The 16,477-nt window shown below is 47.4% G+C and overlaps 1 protein-coding gene and 1 long non-coding RNA gene across 2 annotated transcripts in view; one reads left to right on the top strand and one right to left on the bottom strand.

The window, feature by feature from the left end:
- LOC144094107 (uncharacterized) overlaps nt 1–8,422 on the bottom strand; it is a 29,404-nt gene extending 20,982 nt beyond the window's left edge. Inside the window, exon 1 of the long non-coding RNA XR_013306405.1 lies at nt 8,072–8,422. This is a non-coding gene — a long non-coding RNA (uncharacterized LOC144094107). The remainder of the gene's footprint in view (nt 1–8,071) is intronic.
- Nucleotides 1–16,477, top strand: part of LOC144094106 (alpha-1,3-mannosyl-glycoprotein 2-beta-N-acetylglucosaminyltransferase-like) — an 86,496-nt gene that overhangs the window by 23,066 nt on the left and 46,953 nt on the right. The gene's annotated exons all lie outside the window — the stretch shown is intronic.

The raw sequence follows: 16,477 nt of genomic DNA, 5'->3' as shown, positions 1-16,477 counted from the left end.
GCAGGCCCGTAGCATTCACTGCCTTCAATCAGATTTTTCTGCGCACTTAAGACATCCGCAAAGTACCTTGATTTTAGACGACACGCGAAAAAACAGGAACTAGCCATGGAATCAGCTGTTTTCTTGCAGGCCGCCATGTTCACGTTATGCCACTGCCAGCGCGCCCTCATGGCAAGAGAAGTTAACCTGCAGCAAATTTCATTGCAAAACTGAGAATGCTTCTAATTTTCCCTCGTGTTGTTGAGATTGCAACACAGTTTACTACCAAAATAAAACATTGCTTGTTTTCTTCATTGCGTTTTTGTTCATTTTCAGACTAACATGTTCACGCTATACCGCTGACAGCACACCTTCGCGGCAAAAAAAGTGACTGAACAGCAAACTTAATTGCAAAAATGAAAACACTGCTTTTTTTGCTTGGTGCTGTTGGGTTTGAAATACAGTTACTTAGCAAAATAAAACATTACTCGTTTTTATTCACTGCGTTTTTACTGCAAAACATTAGTCTACGGTCCCTTGTCGTGCGATTAGTGGTTTCGGGGCGGAGCCCACCGCCTCCTTGCTCCGCATTGGCCGATTCGGCGGTCGGCATTTCTCGGTGTCGTCATTTTGACGTCACTGTCTCAATATTGAGACAGTTTTTTGAGACTGATCCGTAATCGCGCCTCTGGATTCCTTCCGAGGCCACTGCACTGATGCGGTGAAGGTTCGTCTCGCCGAGACCGACACCGACCTCGTTATAATAATACCTGGTGGCATGACGTCCATGCCACAGCCACTCGATGTGCGCCTGAACAAGCCGTTCAAGGCACACGTGAAGCGGTTGTGTGCCCAGTGGATGGCCGACGGCTTTTACGCCCTCACACCGACGGGACGCATGCAAAGACCTGATATTCCATTGATGTGCCAGTTGACCGTGGATGCGTGGAATGCGATACCGGTCGACTTGGTGCATGAACGTTGTAAAAAATGTGCCATCGGTAACAGCTTGGATGGTTCCAAGGACGACTACGTCTTTGAGAGTGTCGATGAAGCCTCGGATGGCAGCAGTGAGAGCAGCGACTATTGAGAATCGGATAACCAGTGACGTGGTGGGGGTCATTTGAATAAATGTTCTGAAAACAAAATGATCACAGAGTGTGCAGTTGTATCTATCTAGCGTTATTTTTTTTTTTGTTTCGGGTAAACGTGCGGGTTATACGCAACTTTTTTGTGTGTTTGGAGCTCAAAGTTAGGGGTGCGGGTTATAGGACAGTAAATACGGTATGTCACGCTCAACGAAGACAGTACATTTGCCGTCAAAGAGCAGCCATTATTAAGGTCAGCGCATCATTGGTCCAGAGTCAGAAATGAGGCTTTTGAGAAGCATTAGCGCGCTGCGCAGTGTTATGGCGTAGCGAATCACCGAAGGCCATTTTTATCGCATGTCCTAGTAAAAAAGAAAGCGCGTGTGTCCTCATACTTCCTCAGTCTTTGTCTGTTTGTGCTCAAAACATGCAGAACTAGTGCCAAGTAGCTCAACCTTCTGGTTTATTGAAAAAAGATTGTTTCGAACTGGCCAAAATACAACTGGTATTAACTGGAAGTCAAGCAGACCGCACTGTATTGCAGTTAGTTCCACTTGTGTTTTCTGGCCAGTCCCGAGTGTGATAGCAGAGAGAGGAATTATGTCACCATGCAAGCATTAAATTGACTTTGTACCCTGCTGAGAACGTAAAGCTTGGACGCTTATGTCCTCCGCTGACAGCCCACTAATTAATCTTTTTTCTGCAGATGCCTTTTTTTATTAAGTTCAGTCGTGTTTCAAATACGTATTATTGGTAAAATAAGCCTCAGCGGTAAGGGCGCAGCAAAGCTATGCACGCGCAATAAAAAAAGAAGGCAGGAGACGTAACGGGGACGGCTGAGAGTTTCATCGGATACTTGAGAGACTACAGGCAGTGTTGAAAGTAACCTTAGAACCCACGCGTCTTTGCTGAAATAAAAGAAAAGAAAAAAAAACGCCCCTGGACGCGAAGCCGCCGAGTGTTCAGAGCTCTAGTAGGTACATATGCGCTATCACTTCTGTGTTGTGTCAGGGCATATTCCTGGTCACAGCAGAAGAGATTCCGTGAGCAGTGCCCCTAAGTGATAAGCGATTAGGTCAATTGGCTATCTCTCAAGTGTCGTCATTCGTGAAATCTTGTGTCCTGGGAATAGAAAAAGGTGTCATTTTCTCGGTAACACTGTGAGAAACTCAGTAGACCGATGCAGTTTTCCACACATCGCGCAGGTTTGTCTTGACGGTGGATTGGAAAACGAAAACTTGTGCCCCGTTTAAAGCCATACTAACAGGATAGCCTTAAAAACGATATGCAATATCTGCACGGAAACCAAACCAGGCTATACTGAACATTCTGCCTGTAGAAGAGGCATAGCGATATTTCTGGCACGACCGAAAAAATTTAGAGCCCTTGCCTCAGCGAACAGCTTGCTCAATCGGTGAGAAAGTGTGCGACAAGGCGTGATTTGTTACTCAAAGCGAGAAGGAGTTAAGAAAAAAAATTTGATGATTGTTTTTTTTGGGATAGGAAATGGCGCAGTATCTGTCTCACATATCGGCGGACACCTGAACCGCGCTGTAAGGGGAGGGATAAAGGAGGGACTGAGAGAAGAAAGAGGTGCCGTAGTGGAGGGCTCTGGAATAATCTGGACCACCTTGGCACCTTAAACGTGCACTGACATCGCGCAGCACACGCCTTCGCGTTTCGCCTCCATCGAAACGAGACCGCCGCGGTCGGGTTCGAACCCGGGTACTCCGGCTCAGTAGCCGAGCGCCCTAACCACTGAGCCACCTCGGCGGGTCTCGTTTTCAGCGGAATAAATGTGAATGTCCCCGCATGCATCGCGGTAACTAAAACCTCGGTTATCCGTCTTGGCGCTGCTTTAATTTACTGCGCAAATTATGGGTTCTACACATAATATGTTGTTTGTTTATTTAACTCTTAAATGCGCTTCTAAAAGAAGAAGGGCGGCTTTTCATGCACGTTGCAGAGAACGGGTTTCTTCTCTGCTACAATATATATTGAGCCTTGCAGAACGGGCTCATTAGGCGTCCATTAGATGTCATGCTGGGTTCGCTAGCGGCATAAAGATGAACGCTGGCAATTAGCCACTGATTCTTAGGAACGGATGAGCCCACAAAGCCAACGAAACTGGGTGCAGGAAAGCAGCGAGGGAGTTCATGAATCTAAGCGAAGAGTAGTAGCAAATTCCAAACGAATACTACTAAGAATGAGTAAGCCTGCAACAAGCATGCATTATCAGGGTGTGGGCTGCGGCTTGGCAATATTTCTGGGAAGGGCGAATGATCGACGTGACCTGTCACTGCTCACCAGCAAGATCGAAGCCTGAACAGTAACGAAAGAAGCTGCAGATCAGATTAAAGACAGGACAATGAGCTATGCCAACAAATTTGGAGATAGCATTAAGAAGCAGAAGGTAGACTGAGACCAGAAAGGCAATGAATGGAAAAAGATCAGCGCTAATCACGCAGCAAATGCAGGCAGGAACATTGCAACTGAAGTAAAGAGGCGAGAAGAAGTGAACTCAGGCAGCCAATGTATACAGGCACGAACAAGTAACAAAGTACAGATACCGAGGTAAGCGAAGCTTAGTCAGGGGTGACGGGAATATAAGATTAGGAAACTCGCAGGGATATAGCAAGCTGCGGTCGGTGTTGAGCAAGGCCAATCTGAGACCATTCGGATATGTCTCGTCCTGCACAAAACATTTAACTGCTGCTGCTGACGATGATGAAACTGAACAGGCATCACGAGAATACTAAAGGCGGATGGTTGCCGAAGCGAGCAACAGCAGAATGGCGCCTCCCGAAAGGAACATAAATACCGCGAAAATGATACCACAATATATCCCAGCATGCATGAAATCTATTAACGGGTTAGAGGTAAGAGGGAAAATACAGGAATTCAGGATATCGCTGCAGAAGAGATACTCGACTTTAACTGAGGAAGACGATCTTGATGTTCATGCAACGAACGATAATCTGACAGCTATAATTACGGAGTGCGCAGTAGAAGTAGGCGGTAGGACGGTTCGACAGGATGCCGGCAAGCTATCTCAGGAGATGAAAGATCTGATTAAGAAACTGAAAAGCATGAGGGCGTCTAACCTTACCGACAGAATAGAACTGACAGAGCTATCGAAGTTAATAAATAAGCGCAAGGTAGCCGACATAAGGAAGTTTAATATGGAGAGAATCGAGCATGCTGTAAAGAGCGGAGGTAGCCTAAAAGCGGTGAAGAGGAAACTAGGCGTAGGTAAAAACCAGATGTATGCGTTAAGATACGAGGAAGGCAATGTCGTTAGCAACATGGATAAGATACTTAAAGTAGCCGAACAGTTCTACACAAGGGTATTCAGTAGCCAATGTAATCAGAACGTTAATGAGAGAGACAGTAGTGCACAACAATGCGTCATCCCGCCAGTAACAAAAGAGGAAGTAAAGACAGCCTTATAGGAGCAATGGAAAGGGGAAAAGCAGCTGGGGAGGATCAGGTAACAGCAGATCTGTTGAAGGACGGAAGAGAGATCGTGCTATAAAAACTAGCCAGCCTGTATACGCAATGCCTTATGACCTTGACCGTACCAGAAGCTTGGAAGGACGCTAGCATTACCTAAAATATTTAGGAAAAGAGACGCCAAGGACTTAAAAAATTACACACCGATCAGCTTACTATCCGTTGCCTACAAAGGATTTACTAAGCTAATCGCTATAGAGTCAGGGCAACCTTAGACTATCAATCAGGTGATAGAGAAATGCGCAGAATATAACCAACCTCTATATATAACCTTCATTGATAACGAGAAAGCATTCGACTCAGTGGAAACCTCAGCAGTCATACACGCATTGCGTAATCAGAGGGTAGAAGAGCCTTATGTCAAAATACTAGAAGATATATATAGCAACTGCAAAGCTACTATAGTCCTCCATAAAGTCCGCAATAAAATTCCAATAAGGAAGGGCGTCAGGCAAGGAGACACGATCTCGCCAATGCTATTCACGGCCTGTTTACAGGAGGTATTCCGAGGCCTTAATTGGGAATAAGAATTAATGAAGAATACCTAAATAATCTGCGATTCGCTGATGACATCATTGCCTTGCTGAGTCACTCAGAAGGTGAACTAAAAATCATGATCAGGCAGAGCATAACGCTGGGTCTAAAAAATAACATGCAGAAAACCAAAGTAATGTTCAACAGTCTAGCAAGAGAACATCAGTTCACAACTGGCAGCGAGTAGCTGGAAGTGGTAAAGGAATACTACGAACAGGGTTCAGCTCAAGTTAAGGGCAACGCAGCAAGCCATGGAGAGAAAAAGGATATGCGTAACGTTAAGAGACCGGAAGCGGGAAGAGTAGGAGAGGGAACAAACGCGGGTTAATGACATCCTAGTCGAAATCAAGAGGAAGAAATGGGCTTGGGCAGGGCATGTAATGCGAAGGCAAGATAACCGCTGGTCGATAAGGGTAACGGAGTGGATTCCAAGAGAAAGTAAACGTAGGAGGGGGCGACAGAAGGTTAGGTGGGCGGACGAGATTAAGCAGTTTGCAGGCATATGGTGGGCGTAGCTGGCAAAGGACAGGGTTAATTGGAGAGACATGGGAGAGGCTTTTGCCCTGCAGTAGGTGTAGTCAGGCTGATGATGATGATGATGCAATCTCAGGAGAAAAGAGAGCTTTAATACTTTCAGGCGTCATTTCTAGTTCCCATCGGAAAGAAATAAATTTCCTCGTGTAATTTGTATTAAGTACTGAAGAAAGATCATTTGTTATTTTTGCAGCGCAAGTGCCCGTGCCTATAAACGCGCGGCAGTTGCGTCTTATTGCTTCACTCCTCATTACAGAAGTGGAAAACCTCACGAGGTTTCGACCTCATGATATAGACCTCAACATTACATAGTGAGGTGATGTTGAGGTGAGGTCGACGACGGCTCGAAATTTTGTAAGATCAGCAAACCAGACCTCAACCTCACGCGTGAGTTGAGGTTGAGTGAGGTCGTCATTCAGTGAGGTTGAAATTTTGAGGTCGAGACTTTTTGCAGTTGCCACGTCTTACTCCGACGAGTGCCGCTTCCGAAGTGGAGTTGTAGCGCATCACCGCAGTGTTCATGCAATGACGCTTGGCGTTCGGTTTCCACTGTTTGGACAACCGAATGCCACAGTTCCCTCTTAGCTTCCGGTGCTGCGCTGTAATGTCCGTTCACTCCGAGCCTACAGGAAGACGCACCCCTCTGGTCTTCCCGGAAGGAGCGTTACACTCAAAGGACGACACTCTCCCTCCCCCTTGCCCCGCTGGCCTGCCGGTCGGCTCAAACTCCCGGGAGCGCGCAAACACGTAACTCACGTTGACCCGCGGTAGCTTTGTTTGATGCCGCAAGCAAATAAGTTCAGTCCAACAAGCACGCAGTAAATTCGTAGCAGCGCGGATGGCCCCAAGCAAGTCTGCTTCGTGTTCATGCTCGTTGCCGGCGCTCACGTCAAGGCTCTTGTCTTGCAGTCGAATAAAGGGGATCCTGCTGTACATTACAAGCTGACTTAACAGAAACTGGAGCTATCGCCACAGGCGAGAGAATTTGATACAGGTGGTTCCTAACAAGGACACCTGCTGATTTTATTAAAAAAGCCCGCAGCCGGAAAAACCTGTATAATACCGTCGAAGCTCTTGATCGGGAACTTCCCCTTTTGAATCTCACACTACTTCTGTGTATTCCCGTTCCGTAATGCAAGCAGATGCAAACATAATTTCACTTTTATATCCTTCATAATAACCTCTCTTTGGCCTCCGGTTCCTTGTTCCTTCTCGCAAATTCACTTGTTTTGCCGGAAAACCGCAACACGAAGCGAACGTGCCAGCATAGCGGTGTTACAGCGGCAAAAAAATGCAAAAATATAATGAATATATGGTGATGTGGTGGCTGATTCCTTTTCCTTTTTTTTAATGAAAATGTGGGAATAGAACTGATTACATGCTCGCGCTGTGCTGCTTAGTCGCTCTTTCAAACCTTCTAATAACACGTTTAATGGCAGTGTTGTTCCCTTCTGTTTTTAGTGTGCGATTTTTCTTTGCATCTTTCTAATCATTCTCTGTTTTTTTTTTCTTTTCTCGTATGAGATCAGTTAGGTTGGCGGACTGCCTTGGAAACGACGACGCACTACACGTTATCTTTCCTTTAAGTATTTTGCAGAGACCCATGCATCGTTCACCTTAAACGGCTTCGCAGAATGCTCGCGCGGTGCTCGCGGGTAAAAAACGTCGAGGATGTTGGCGTACCATTGATTAGTTCAGTTTTGAAGGAAAACAAGTGATTGACTTAAAGCAGCTTATCTCAGACTGGTTGACAAAATGGTACCCAAAATTCTGTTGAGGCGTATGAGTACTTAGGAGTCTTTTTTCCCCGGTATGGGGGGTTTCGGGAAAAGATTTCGCTGCGTGGAAATATGAGCGGAGAGCCATCGTGCTCTTGAGAGAGAGTTCGATTCACGCTGCCCACTCTAGGCCAGTCGTTTTGACCCGTGTGATTTTAGTAGTAGGCACAGTGTACGAAGACATAATCTAGCCCTTTCTTGTAAAATGCCGCGGGTTCACCGAGTTATCGGAGAATTCCCAGGATTTCGAAACCTGGAGGGAAGTGGCGGAAACGGGGCAGGGTCTTGACCTCCCAGGAACATCAACGCCATCATCTAGCTTCAGGCATTCCTATTTTCCCGCACAATAATTGTCTCCGGTGTATGGGTAATGTACAGTATTTAATCAATATTCTGGAAACATTTAATTTGGTAGCGGTTGTCACGGATCTCCCCGGGGAACACTCGGACCGAAATAATGGACTAGGCGACAGCTGTACCCACACAAACGCACATTTAATACACCCTACGTGACACACACACTAGAACACAAAACCAACAAAACTAACACAAAACACAAAGACTATAAATACACACGACCCGGGCACACTGCTACCAGCGTCTACAACTACCGTTCTACTATTAGCGGTCGGCGTTCGTGCTCACGGTTTGTTCGGTGCGGCTGCGGCGTTGTGTGGATCCAGTAGCCGGCGTCGAGGCGGCGTTCGACGTGCTTGGGCTGGTGTCGCTGGCGGCGTTCGACGCGCTTGATCTGGCGTCGCTGGCTGCGTCGTATAAGCTCCCGGTCCAAGCGCCCGTGGAGGTGATGCCGGTGTTGTTGGCGTTGGGGGCACCACCCGGATGGGTGGCAACAGCGCTGGAGACACCCCTGGCCGGAGCAGGTGGTAGCGTCCTCCGTTGACTCCCCGGAACGGGCTCGGGCACGGCAGTAAGTCCACGATACGGAGTCGTAGAACGCGAGCTCACCGGAGCAGTAGCCGGCGTCGCTCTCTTCCAGCCGATGTGTCCCGGACTCGCGCCGCTCCCCTTCCCCCCCCCCCCGTGCTTCGCTCTCGCTCGCTCTTTTATAGCCTCGGTGTTAGTCCACGTAAGCCTTGTCGTCGTCTTCTTCTCTTCTCCACCAATCATCACTATCCACCTCACCGAATGCTTCCTCTTCCTCTTCTTTATTCTTCGGTTAATCCACGTCGTCTTCTTCACACCTCTTTCCGTTAAAATTTAATTTAGGCTCCTTAATATACGTGACAGCGGTTTATCTGACTTCCCTTGGCTCATAAGGATACACTGTTCGCATCATCATCATCGCCATCATCTCGAGAGTCAAAAGCATGTGTCGTTGCATGAGAGAGAGAGAGAATGAAAAGGAAACGCAGGGAGGTTAACCATGATGTGAGTCTCCGGTTTGCTACCCTACACTGGGGATGGGGGATAGGGGTTAGAAAGATGACAGAGAGGAAAACGCAAAAAAAAAGGAACGTGCACACATGGAGACACACACACACAAGGCGTTCCAGTTAAAGTCTTTCACACAGGCCGGTAGATTGTAAGGAGCGCAAAAGCGTTTGCACGGCCTTCTTCTGCGACGATAGGTCCTTTCGATGTTGTAGAATTCTGTTTTCGGATAGCGGTTGGTCGTCCAGTTGGTCAAGTTCGTGGCTAAGGCATGCCCTCTGTGGACTGTACTGCGGGCAGGAGAACAATATATGGCCAATTGATTCTTCATGGCAGCAGTGGTCACAGGTTGGGGTGTCGGTCATCCCTGTGCGGAAGGCATAGGCTTTAGTAAAGGCAACACCCAACCAAAGTCGATGTAAAAGCGTGGCGTCTCTACGGCGAAGCTGTGATGGCATGGCGCTCGAAGACTTCATGTTGGATCAAGTGAGTACAGTCGCGTATTTCTTAAATGTGGCTCATTCAATTGCGACTCGGTGCACTGCCGAGCAAGTAGGCGGAGCTTCCGTGCCGCGTCAGTTCTAGAAAGAGGAATTGGGACGTGGCGTGGCGCTCCTCAGTATGGGCTGAGCGGGCAGCGTGATCCGCCCGTTCATTGCCGATAATCCCGCAGTGACTTGGAAGCCACTGGAACGTTATTTCATGGCCGGCATCACTTATATGGTGTAACGTCTCTGTAATATGGAAGATTAGTTGTTCGTGCGGTCCGCGTCGTAGAGGTGACAGTAGAGACTGCAGTGCCGCCTTCGAATCGCAGAATATTGTCCATTTGTGTGGCGGTAATGTCCATTTGTGTGTCGTTGCATGATCTTTGCAGTATGTCATACATGAGAACTGGCGCGTTTACCTGCTGGAGAATCCGAGTGTCATTAATGTGGACCGGGTTGTGGGCACTCTTTGTAATGCGTCACGTGCCCATATGTAGTGATGTGGGATCCATATGGATATTGAAGGGGGGTGGATGGGGGCCTGGTATGACGAGAAATTACATCGTTGTCACGTGAGTAGGTGTGATGTCATTGCAGCGTCGTCACGTGACAAGGTTTGATGGCACATTACATCGCTGTCACGTGACCTGGTATGACGTCATACTCACATGTTGTCATCGTTAATTATACTAATTAGTCTTAGCGTTACCAAACTAGATTGATTACCATTATTTAATTATGAGACGTCATCATCTTCGTCGCGTGACTCGTCGGCTCGTGACGTCGCATGGCGCCGTTTCTTGCGGAACCTATTTTGCGGATATGACCTTGAAAGTGAGCCATCGAATGCTTTCGCATTAATAAAAGAAGCCGCTCGCTTCTACACAGACATAAATACAACGTGCCTCTGTTGGTGTACTACGTATAGTCGCAGCTTGTTAAGTGTTTTCGAAGGCAACGTACAGAGGACTGAAAAGAGCATTCTCGCTATGCCGGATAGCACTAGAAAATCGATATAAACTGATACGCGTCTGCATAACCGGCACTTTGGAAAGTACATCGACGACCAGTTTCTTTATATTCGGTAACCATTCTCAAGCCTGAAAAGAATATCATGAATACCTCCCCCTCCTCCCAATTTCTGGTAGATGGTGTAGAAGTGCTGTGTTTGTCAATTGCCGGTTCATGCAACACGAACAAGTATACACGAAACAGGTTGCCAAATAATGACACATATAAAGTACTCACCGACGTACTGGTGGTAACCGCGTATTGAACACCCCTGCCCACTGGCCATATACTCTCTGGGGGTTCATCGCAGATTATAAGCTTCTCCTATTGCGTGCACATCAATAGTGTCTATACACACCTTATTAAATAATGCCTTCATCATTTTGGGTTTCCTGTCTCAATGGATTCTAAGAATTTGTAACTGAAAAACTTCTTAATCGATCTTTGTTTTGTTTTTCGTTTGTTTTCTGATGTCAAGCAGCCGACCTCAACTTCACAATTTGAGGTTCAGGTGAGGTTGAGTGATGTCAGCAATGGCCTCAGGAAAAGTGAGGTGAGGTCGTCTAAGGAGACCTCAACCTCAACTGATGAGGTTGAGGTCGAGTGAGGTCGGTATATTCTTTTTGAGGTAGAGGTGAGGTCCGGATTGTCGAGGTCAAATGCCCACCTCTGATCACGGCAATGTTAAAGACAAGCGGGGACAACGCAGCGCCTTGTGGTGTGCCGCACGTTCCCATCTGAAACGGGCCGTACACAGTCTCTTGTATGCATATATAGGCCAAGCAGTCTGTTAAGAATTGTTTGATGCAGTTGAATGTACTAGGGCCGCAGTTGGTCTCGCTAAGATGCTTTAGTATGACGCCGTGTTTAACATTGTCAAACTCACCCTTGAAATCGAGTGCCAGGATTATCTTGTCTTTGTGTAGGTGTTCGTTGCCACCCGTTTGGAAGACATCATTGGTAACCTTTATCCCGAAGGTGGAAAAACCGGTAAACACAGACAACCTCCGGCCCATCTGCCTCACTTCATGCGTAGAGAAACTGATGGAAACGATGGTCCGTGACCGCCTCTCGGAATATCTCGAGAGCAAGAACACCTTCGCCGACACCATGTTCGGCTTCCGACCCCATAAGTCCGCACAAGACATACTTTTACAGCTTCATCACGAGGTTCTCGAACCCATAGAACACCCACACAATGTTATAAGCGACGGCGAAATCAAATTTAAAAGCGCAATAGGAAGGCGATCATAGTAAGAATAAAATGTAAAAGCAAAATGAAAAACCGATACTGCTAACACAGGTTTGTCGCAGCATATCGTATGCTGGGCATTTAATTTTTTTTTATGCTGTCGAAGCGAGGTACGCAATTGAAAAGGGCCAACAAAATAAGACCAACGAAATTATCTGGGAGCCCTCCTTCCACTACGATGCCTCTTCCTATCCTTCTTCCTTCACATCCTTCTTCATCAATAATATTAATAATAATTGATTTTTTGGGGAAAGGAAATGGTACAGTATCTGTCTCATATATCGTTGGACACCTAGCTGAACCGCGCCGTAAGGGAAGGGATAAAGGAGGGAGTGAAAGAATAAAGGAGGAAAGAGGTGCCCTAGTGTAGGGCTCCGGAATAATTTCGACCACCTGGGGATCTTTAACATGCGCTGACATCGCACAGCACACGGGCTTCGCCTCCATAGAAATGCGGCCGCCGCAACTTGGTTCAAACCCAGGAACTCCGGTTCAGTAGCCGACAGCCCTAACCACTGAGCCACCGCGGCGGGTAATCTAACTGGTGCCAATGTTTAAAAAAAATGACAACGCACTGCCTGCAGATCTGAATCAGTAATGCAGGTTTGCAGGCAGTCGTCTTGGCCAGGTCTGAATAATTTTCTCTGCACCTAACTTACCATTTGCTCAACAAAGATAATTGGCTAATATTTTTATTGTTAACGCTAATGTAAAATTTTAATTGTGGAAGCTGAAAAGAAAGTTCAGAAATGCCCATTTCAGTTTTGTTCAGTTTAAATTTAGCGCTTTATTTATTTCAGCTTAAAATAATGCCTGCGATATTTTAAAACTGTCACGTGACTATTCACTCCCTCATCGCAATTTTAAATGGCATCTCAAACCTGCTCTGATTGAAGGAGATCGGTTACAGAAAGCCGCAATTAATAAAGAGGCCACCACCATGTCACAGCATTGGTCACAGCTATCGTTCCGGGATGAGCGCGGACACTTTGGTAGCATTACGATGCTGCAGAGGAGTGCTCTCGCTATGGTAGCCATCAAAGCCACCCTAGTTAGCCACGCCCTATAGCACAGGTAATTTTCCTTCACTCCAATATGACCGTGCTTCTCGTGGCGAAGCATTTTGTCGCGCATGCATGGCCTCTGACTCAAGGAACAGCGCCATTTCCTCCACTCATGGTCTCGAACTTGCCAAGCATGTACCACGCGCTTCACTGCTTCCTAAAATGTTTAATTAAAAAGACAGGAGGAGTGAGCAGTTGGCCTGTATCGACAGATTACTTCATTCTAACTATAAAGGCTTTCACTGAGAACGGAGCTCTTATAAGCTAGAAAAGGCGAAAAAGAAAAGAAAAACAGGTGTAGCTATCATCGGCCGATTTCGAAACTGAACAGTGCTTCGCCCGTTTTTTTGGGTGCAGATCCCGGAGGTTAGGCTAAACAGTCATTTCCTTCAAAATAGTGACAACGGGGTAATTTCGGAGTAGACGAGACGAGTTTGAATCCAGTGGCGGAAAAACATTTAAATGCAATTTCCCGAGCAATCAACACGTCTTCTGCTGCTGTACGAGCATCACACACCCATATAAAGATTCGAGCTTTACTGCGAACAAAAAAGTATTATGGGGGGGGGGGCTGCTCCTGGTGTCTGTTGCGCATGCCGTCGTCGCACTCGCCGTTTCGGTGACTAGACGGTGGCTGCTGCGACGCCATCTTTTTGGGGCCATTTTTCTGCTTCAACAACGACGGTCGCCGACGACATTTCGTCTAACGGAGTAGTAAGGCCTTAAAAAAATGCTGTTGCACGTCCAGCCATTAGCTCCTGCAAGTACCCCAAAAAAATGAATGGCGATAAGCTAACTCGGAAGGTCCTCGAAGCATGCGCGATTAGTCAAAAAGGAGAGCAGTGTGCAAACACAGCGTCTCCATGTCAAGAAAAAAGGCCGCTTTTTTGCGCGAAGCTCCTGGACGATAAAATGAAGAGACACCGGCGGCGAAATCAGTTGACAGTGCAGCTTCGTACCCTTCTGTGTTCTCGTTATAACCTTTCTGCTGCTACCTTCGTGAAGTATGTACCAACTATAGGTCAGTTGAAGACCCTTTTAATATTCTACTAAAAGGATTTTTGCGCGCGAATCTTTCTGCGGCGTGCGCGGGCCTCGAAACCTGCATGACTAACCTGAAGTCATGGCGGGAACGCCGAGGCCTCAGTTTGTCTCGGTGGTATTGGCCAAACGAGCGCGAAGACCACCCCTCTGGGGGAAGGTCTGTCAGCGCAGAGGCAAGCGCAGCGAAGCAACATCGAAGCCTCGAGCAAGCGGCAAGTTCTGAGAAATGGAAAGAGGCACCGAAGGCGTGCTCGCTAACGCGAGTGCGAGTCATCGGCTGATCCAACGGTGCGCGCCAAGACATGAGAGAAGAAAGCCTTTTAATGAAAGGACATGTGATGATGTTGGCCGGCGGTAAGGTAACCCTGGCCTAGCTGCTACTCCACACTGGGGAAAGGGAAGAGGAAAGTGAAAGGAGAGTTAGGGTGGCGAGTGGAGAGTGATCATGTCATAATACGTACAATGAACTGCTTGCCACGCACACACCCGGTGGCACTCATCTCGCGTAGATGACATGTACCACATGCAGCGACGTCTTCTGCATATAGCGTGTCTTGTACACATACCGGTTCTCATTGCACGCAATCCGCGCAGCGCACGTCGCTTGAGAAGATCTCTGCACACTCTCATATCCCGGCAGAAACGCGCATGCACTCACGCCACCACAAACGCTTATGCACATGTGGTCCGCACTGTACGCCATATAGGCTAGGCGCGCACAGCACACAAGTGTGGGACTGGTTGCGTTCGAATCTGCGTGAGATCTAGCACAGAACTGCTAAACGCAAATTGAGTCAGCCATATCAACAGAGGTGGGCGTTTGACCTCGACAATCCGGAACTCACCTCAACCTCAAAAAGAATTTACCGACCTCACTCAACCTCATCAGTTGACGTGCCAAAATGATGAAGGCATTATTTAATAAGGTGTGTACAGACACTATTGATGTGACGCAATAGGAGAAGCTTATAATCTGGGATGAACCCTCATAGAGCATATGGCCCGCTGGCAGGCGTGTCCCATACGCGGTTACTGCCGTACGTCGGTGAGTACTTTATATGTGTCAGTATTTTTCAACCTGCTTCGTGTATACTTGTTCGTATTGGAAGCCTCTCGCTCATTCATGCACGAACTGGCAATGACAAACACAGCCCTTCTACGCCATCTACCAGAAATTTGGAGGAGGAGGAGGTATTCATGATATTCTTTTAAGTCTTGAGAATGGTTACTGAATATAAAGAAACTGGTCGTCGATGTACTTTTTAATGGGGCGGTTATGCAACGCATACCAGTATATTTCGATTTTCTAGCTCCATCCGGCAAAGCGAGACTGCTCTTTTCAGTCCTCTATATGTTGCCTTCGAAAACACTTAACAAGCTGCGACCGTAGTACACAAACAGAGCCGCGTTGTATTTATGTCTGTGTCGAAGCGAGCGGCTTCTTTTATTAATGGGAAAGCATTAGATGGCTCACTTTCAAGGTCATATCCGCAAAATAGTGTCCGCAAGAAACGGCACCATGCGACACCACGAGCCGACGAGTCACGCGACGAAGATAATGACGTCACATAATTAAGTAATACTAATGTAATCAGGTAACGCTGAGACTAATTAATATAATTAGTGATGACATCATGTGAGTGTGACGTCATACCAGGTCACGTGACAGCGATGTAGTGTGCCATCAAACCTAGTCACGTGACGATGCTGTAATATGACATCGCACCTACTCCCGTGACGATGTAATTTCTCGTCATACCAGGCCCCATCCACCCCCCTTCCACCCCCATTTCAAGATCCATATGGATCCCTCATTACTACACATGCGCACATTACGCATTACAAAGAGTGCCCACAACCCGGTACACATTAATGACATGCGGATTGTCCAGCAGGTAAACGCGCCAGTCCTCATATAGGACATATTGCAAAGATCAGGTAACGACACATGCCTTTGTTGTTTGTTGTTGCACATGCCTTTGACTTTCGATATGATGGCGATGACCATGATGCTAACAGTGTATCCTTATGAGCCCGGGGAAGTCTGATATAGCGCTACCAAATTAAAAGTTGCCAGAATATTGATTATTTATTCTACATTACCCAGCAATCGAAGACAATTATTGTGCAGGTAAACAGGAATACCTGCAGCTAATAATTAAGGATGATGATGGTGATGCTCCTGGGAGGTCAAGACCCTCCCCCGTTTCCGCCATTTCCCTCCAGGTGGCGATGGTAATGGTTTCGAAATCCTGGGAATTCTCCGATGACTCGGTGAACCCGCGGCATTTTGAAAGAAAGGGCTAGATTACGTCTTCGAACACTGCCAACTATTAAAATCACACGGGTCAAAACAACTGGCCTAGAGTGGGCAGCGTGAACCGCTCTCTCTTTCAAGAGCGCGATGGCTCTCCGCTCAAATTTCCCTGCAGTATAGTGAACTAGAATACTTTCTAGTGGCGCGACCGGTGGCTGCTGGGGCCAGCTCGGCTGAAGCGAGTTGACACTGACGGCCGCCAGGGGCGCTGCTGCGCCTTTTCCTAGCCTCCGGCGCGCGCGTTGGCAGCACATGGCAATGCGGTGTGGTTTAGCTCGCTTCGCGCGCGCGCTGTCACGCAGTTAATTTTACTTTAGCGTTCGTATCTTGCTGTTAAGTAGGGATAGCAGTGAGCAGGAACTATGTAGCATCAGTGTCAGGGAATTTAACGAAGTTATGGCGAAAAGAAGAACTGATTCCCACTGTTTTGCGCCAGGCTGCCGCACCGGCTACCCGGGCGCGCCTAAAGCATCGTTGTTTGCC

This window comes from Amblyomma americanum, chromosome 6 (genome assembly GCF_052857255.1).
Source record: "Amblyomma americanum isolate KBUSLIRL-KWMA chromosome 6, ASM5285725v1, whole genome shotgun sequence".
NCBI classification, from domain to species: Eukaryota; Metazoa; Arthropoda; class Arachnida; order Ixodida; family Ixodidae; genus Amblyomma; species Amblyomma americanum.
Note: the sequence above shows the minus strand (reverse complement) of the source record. Positions and strands in the feature narration are given on the sequence as shown.